Source organism: Brassica oleracea, chromosome C2, assembly GCF_000695525.1.
Source record: "Brassica oleracea var. oleracea cultivar TO1000 chromosome C2, BOL, whole genome shotgun sequence".
In the NCBI taxonomy this organism is placed as follows: domain Eukaryota; kingdom Viridiplantae; phylum Streptophyta; class Magnoliopsida; order Brassicales; family Brassicaceae; genus Brassica; species Brassica oleracea.
In genome coordinates this window covers 37,631,890-37,638,623 of record NC_027749.1, presented here as the reverse complement: position 1 = coordinate 37,638,623, position 6,734 = coordinate 37,631,890, and the positions used below count along the sequence as shown (strand labels likewise).

Genomic DNA, 6,734 nt, shown 5'->3' with positions numbered 1-6,734 from the left:
TTTTTTTATTTATAAAAACTATTTTATTATTTTTTGTATTTTAAATATGTTTTCTATTTCAATTTTAATTTTATATTTTTGAATTTCAATTTAAAAAAATAAATTTATAATTTTTTTTTTAATTTTGGAAATATTCCGAGGAAGTTTATCCCTCGGAATATTCCGACGACATCTTCCTCGAAATCTTCCTCGAAATATTCCGAGGAATTTCCGACGAACTTGTGGTCCTCGGAAATTCCGAGGAAATAGGGTTTCCTCGGAATTCCGTCGGAAATTTCCGAGGGATTTCCGAGGAAAGATGAATTTCTGAGGAGTTATTTCCGAGGACTTTTTTCGTCGGTATGTCGTCGGAATAGCGTTATTCCGACGACATACCGATGATTTTTTCCCTCGGTATGCTACTGTTTTCTTGTAGTGTTCCACCTCTTCTCGCCATGTTTCCTGCAGAAATGCTTTTTGATTCAGGTGAGATCTCCCAGAGCTCTAGAGGAGTGATGGTGGACACAAGTCTGCTCCGGGCAAACATAGACACGCTTCCTCACTTCTTTGCTTGTCCTCTGCTTTAGCTTCCACGGAAGATTGTGTCCTCTACGATGAAGCTGTAAGTTTTGGTCTCTTTGGAAACCTTTGCCACATACCTCGCATAGGAACGGTTCGTAGCCATCAAGGTCTTAGGAGACAAAGCTATGACTTCAGCTTCTGGATCTATGTAGATCATTAAGATTTTTTTGTTCCATTAGGTCAAATCGGAGACAAGAAAAAAAATGTTTTGTATTGGATCATGTTAGTCAAATTTAATGTTCTTTTTTCTTTTGCTTTCCTTTGTAGGGGTAATGCCGTAATGGTAATAACAAAACAATAAAGAACTTGTAAATATATTCTCATCGAAACCAAATACAGTTTCCAAATAAGAGAAGAACTCTTTTTTTTTCCACTGAATCAATTACTTGTAGACAAAGTTCGACACTCAAGAGAGGGGAGTGAAAAACAATAGCATAACAAATCAGGGAAATAATCAACCTGAGGAAATTAAATGAAAACCATCAAACACCAGTAGGTGAGAAGAGAGGAACGTGATGAACAGATCATCGAGGTAGCAAGAAGGATAGATGTCTCAGGCTGAAGCTTCTTTAGTCAAGAGCGATGAAAGCCAGGACGGACTGTTGGAGGACACATATGAAGAGCGCCTATTGTCTCGAACTACACTCTCTGCAATTTGAGATGCTATCAGGTTTTCATGGGAGGGGACACAGCGTAAGGTCCAAGACTCCCGTCTGATGAGGGAAGAACTCTATAGATCACAAAAACTGTTCAAATTAAATTTAGAAAAACCGTTTAACCTATCCAAATATCCAATAATCAAAGATACACAAGGAAAGTAATTAGGGGGGGGGGGAGGGGAGTTAAAAAGGATTCTATATAGGGTTTTCTTTATAGGTGATGATCAAGCTTACCTTTATTATAAACTAAAATAGTTACGAGGATTTCCAGGCAGATTTCTTTTCTTCTTAACAGGAGGAGGATTGATGAGAGATTCATCATGATCCCGATTTGATGACCTCGGAGCAAATCCTGATCCGTTAGAGGCTGTCTGAAGAACTTCATCCGTCATATCTTCTTCTGGGGTTTTAACTTCTTGTAAGAGAAATTAAAAGTTGGTTTTGAATATAGTTGAGAGAGAGACAAAAGGGTAATATACGGGAGAAAGATAAAAAATACTAAGAAATCTGCAAGTTAAGTTTGAATGGGAAGGAAAAAAACAAAGATAAAGATATATTGGGTTCTCCACCTATACATCTAGCTTTTGTCTTAACATGTACCACTCCTTATATATCAGCTCATATATGCATATATATATACATATATATGTGTGTAGGTTTATGAGCATCTTGATCTGTTAAGCTGCTGCTGCCATTTTTTTTTTGTCGACTCAAGTTTTATAAGCCTCATGGACTAAAAAAGTACAAAGGCTAAGTTACAAATATTGATCTTGGCCCAACTACACAACCGATATCTTATCAAAAGATATTGCAATTCAGAACATAAACGTGTCACTCATGTAGATTAGGCTTGCTACGTGGCATTCATCTGAGTAAAGTGAGGACACCAAGCTTCTTCTCACCTCCGGCGAAGACGCAAACCAACCGGCGATGCTTCTTCCAATAATCTACGACAAGCTTGATTCCGCCGTAAGCTTCACTCTGCCACGACCTTAACTCCACTTAACCTTGTACTCCTTGGTATACCTTCCACCTTAACCTTGATTGCTTAAACCAGAGAAGCCTTTTATCCACGGTAATTTACGCCGGAGAAAGCTAAAGTTCGATCGAGAGAAGACCCTTTGCCGGACCGTCAAAGTAACGCCGACTCTTCTGAATCCATCTCATAATCGACTTCAGAATATATCAAACTCAATCCTTTTTTCAAGAAGAGATGCTTCACCTTTGACAATTAAGGCTAATCTTTCTTGTGAAGACAGATTCTCTGTGAAAGGGATTGAAGTGAACAGTGAAGAAGGTGTCTGCTTAGAAATCAACGGGATTAGAATTGAAACGAAGTGGAAAGTAAAGATAAAACCGATCAAAAGATGATCAGGATTTTATTAAATTTCAAACCAAACAGGAAAATAAAATCGAAGAACATGAAGAACAGATCCTAATTTGGTTTGAAAAGCAAAACAAAATCGCCTACGCGAAATTTTATATCCGCTATTCGGAAAAGAACATCGATCCTAAGATCGAAACTATATTACAGCAAAGAAACAAAACGATTTTTCCACCCTTCTAAATGATTTAGTTTTGTGAAGAAAGGAGTAGTTTTAGAGAGAATTCTCTCTCTAGAGAGAGGAGAGAGAACCTCCTGCTGCTGCCATTTTTATTAAGATAAAAGGGTAATTGTTATTTTCTCCTTTTCTTTACCAGATTATTTTAATAGGACATGGAGTGGATGGCGGTGGAAAATTATAATATGAAAGTTAGCAAAACAAAAAAAAATCATAAGATGAAAGTGATAGCAGCAGGGCCGATAGATTTTATTAAAATAAAGATGCAAAGATATAAAAATGTACCAGGTCTTAAATATATTATAGGCTACCTCTATGCCTGCAGTTCAACTATCAATTATTTTAATATATTAGACAATTTATATTCATTACTAGATGATTCTTCCGTGCTCATAGAAGGATATAAATATTTACAAAGTAAATACATTATAATAATTTGTTAATATTTAATTTTGATTTTAAATTATTTTATAATTTATATGGCTGATTTATTTTAAATACCATTTTTTTATTTTAGATAGACATGTTATTTTACTATATAATATCTCATCTCTTGGTTATTATTCAGATATATTAGATAACATTTAATTCTCCGATTCAAGCATAATATTTTTGTTCCATAGACTAAAAAGTTAATTAATTTTGTTATTTAATTTTAATTTGATTATTTTCTTAGGTTTGTAAATATATTTAATAAAAAATTTAATCTATATTGTTTTAGGAATCAAATTGTAAAAATAAACTAATGTGTAGGCCAGTTAAAAGTTACATAGATAAATATAACAACAATAATCTTTTGAAACCTCATGAACATATGAAACTTATAAAAAAGAACTAAATTGTAACAATTGGTTAATCTCACATATTTTTTATTAATACATATTGTTGAATCGTAATGTAATTTATATGTATAATACACTACTATAAATAATGTGGATCACTTTTTTTGATGAATAGCAGAGGTGGAAAATCATGGTTCACATGGATTATATGGTACATCTGGAATGGACGTAATAATATTCTCTTCAAGGGATACCTTAACACTTGATAGAAAAAGAATCAACATTTTGGAACTAAGTCCCAAACAAAGGTATCACAACAAGATACACAACCAAATATATTGGAGGATACAACTTTACCTCACATATTAGGGCGATGGTGCTTTACGGATGGCTCATCGAAGGAGAATGACACTTTTTGGGACAAGGTTGGTATAATATTTTGGAGGGTTTTGAGGGGCTCATGGGAGTAAGAAAAACGAGGGCTGGCCTTTCATCTTTACACTCGGAATTAGAAGCTTTCACATGGGCAATAGAAAGTATGAAGAATCTTCCACAGTTTTATATGACTTTGTAACATATTATATTTTAAATTGGTGAAGATGGTTTTAGAACCAGAAGAATAACCTGCTTTTACAATGTATTTTGAAAACATAAAACACTGAAGGAGAGCTTTAGTGACCTGGAGATCATACATGTTCCTCGAATGAAGAATACAAGAGCGGACAGTCTTCCACATAGTGCCATAAATGAGTCGTCTTACGTTGTTCATATGGATACATAATTACTAGTTTGGTTTGAAGAGTTTTAACCGAGTTTGTTTAAATTGATGAAAAATTGTAATTTTAGTTAAACATTTAATTTTGGATATAAGAATTTGTATTGATATAATTAATCATTTTGTATGTGAATCGTGTTACTTGTATTCCTTCAAATTAGTGATATTCATTGTATTCGTTTGGTTTTTCATCTTAGATGTATAAGTATATTTTCAAATTATTTAATAAGTTGATATATTTTTATTTTCAAAAATATAATTAGAAAATATAAAGTGATGATGGTTTTAAGTTGTATAAAGAAACATAATTGATAAAATTTGAAAGCTCATACAAAAAATAATTATAATATTTTGTAAACTCCAAGTAATTTTTACATTCTATTTTTTTTTAAATAAGCTGAAAATTATGTAAATAATATTAATGTAAGATTCAGAGTGGTTTGAGTATTATTATTATTATGGAAATATTAGGTTGTACAAATATAAAGAAAATATAATAAAAAAAGTAACAATGGTTTGAAGTTGTATAAAGAAACATAACCGATAAAATTTGAAAGCTCATTCAAAAAATAATTAAAATATTTTGTAGATTCTAAGTAATTTTTACATTATATATTTTTATAAAAATGAAAATTATTTAAATAATCTTAAATAAGATTTAGATTGGTTTTGGGTAGGCCTGGGACTTTTATCCGAGATCCGGATTCGATCCGAGATTCGATCCGGATCCGATCCGAAAATCCGGATATCCTGAGGGGCCGAATCCGGATCCGGATAGTAAAATGTTGGATCCGTCAAAGCCGGATCCGGATCCGGATATCTTAATTTTTAAGTCCGGATATCCGGATCCGTAAGTTTTATTAATAAATATTTCAAAAATAGTAATATCTATATATAAAAATTAATTTTATTTAATATATTTTCATTTTTTATAATAATATATATAAATTTTGTAATATTGTACATAGAAATAATTAAAGATGTTATATATATATATATATTTTAAATTATTGTTAATATTTTATATATATATTAATATTATTTTTTATTTATTTTAAGGATCCAAATCCGGATCCGGATATCCGCCGGATATTACAATTTTTAGGAGGATATCCGACACCCGGATATCCGAGAGCCCCGGATCCGGATAAGGATAGTAAAATTATGGATCCGCCGGATAAGGATCCGGATCCGGATACCTTAAAATTGCCCGGATATCCGATCCGTCCCAGGCCTAGTTTTGGGTATTATTATGATGGGTATATTAGGCTGTAAAAATATAATGAAAATATTTTATTTTATTTCATCAAAAGTATCTTGACTTATGATATTTACAATGTCTTTTGTAATTGTTTGATCAAAGTAGGTTTATAGTAAAATATATAATCGTAGTAATTTTCTAATATTTTTTATATTGCTTAATATCTATTTTAAAAGAATACTATATAATAAATTAAAAATAAACACAAAATTATTTTTGAGAAATCATTTTATATAAGTAAAATATTAAGTTAATTATTTAATTTATGGATTTTTATATATATGTAATTGGGTAAAGATATAAAAAGTATAAACTAGACCTACAAAAAATTAACAAAAAGTACAATGCAAAAAATAAACAAAACATTTCCATCATAAAATTTTAAAATACTTCTAGTTCATTAAATATATCTCAGTTTATTTTTTTAAGATTATCTGATAAAAGCAAGATTGTGTCTTTACTTTAATATCAATATTATGTTATTGTAAACTTTCCTTTTTATGAAACTACATTATATGTAAAATATATTTTTCTTTTTAAAATTTAAAATTTGTTTTTGATTTTAGAAATGTTTTCTTTATTATATATGGTACTTGAATACAATTATAAAGTAAAAAAAGGAAAGCTAAATAAAAAGAAAAGAATATATTTTCAATAATAGCAATTAGATATAATTAATAATTGTAGAATCATTAAGGATATCATATGTAGGAAAGTGATTCTCAAAAAATATTGTAGAGATTTTTTTATCACTATTCATAGATCCTTATTTTTATGTCTGGAAGGCTTGGAATATGGTATATTTAGAAGGATTAAAATGATAAGCTCTTTAGGAGGATAGACAGGGAGTCTTTGGAGTTAGTCCGATATGCGGAAAATGAATGCTAATTCTGGTTTAATGCAAATGAGATGGTAACCCACATTCCACAAGAGCATACACTACAAGAAAACAGCAAGGATTCTGAGGGAAAAAATCGTCGGAATTTCGTCGGAATATCGTTATTCCGACGACATACCGACGAAACAAGTCGTCGGAAATAATTCCTCGGAATTTCATGTTTCCTCGGAAATCCATCGAAATTTTCTTACGGAATTCCGAGGAAACAAACTTCCGAGGAAATTCCGAGGATCCCA

At 31.2% G+C, this 6,734-nt stretch overlaps 1 pseudogene; it reads right to left on the bottom strand.

Annotated features, from left to right (window-relative positions):
* The window catches only part of LOC106327303, a 7,175-nt pseudogene extending 5,502 nt beyond the window's left edge, over positions 1 to 1,673 (bottom strand).
* Positions 1,674 to 6,734: the final 5,061 nt, after the last annotated feature.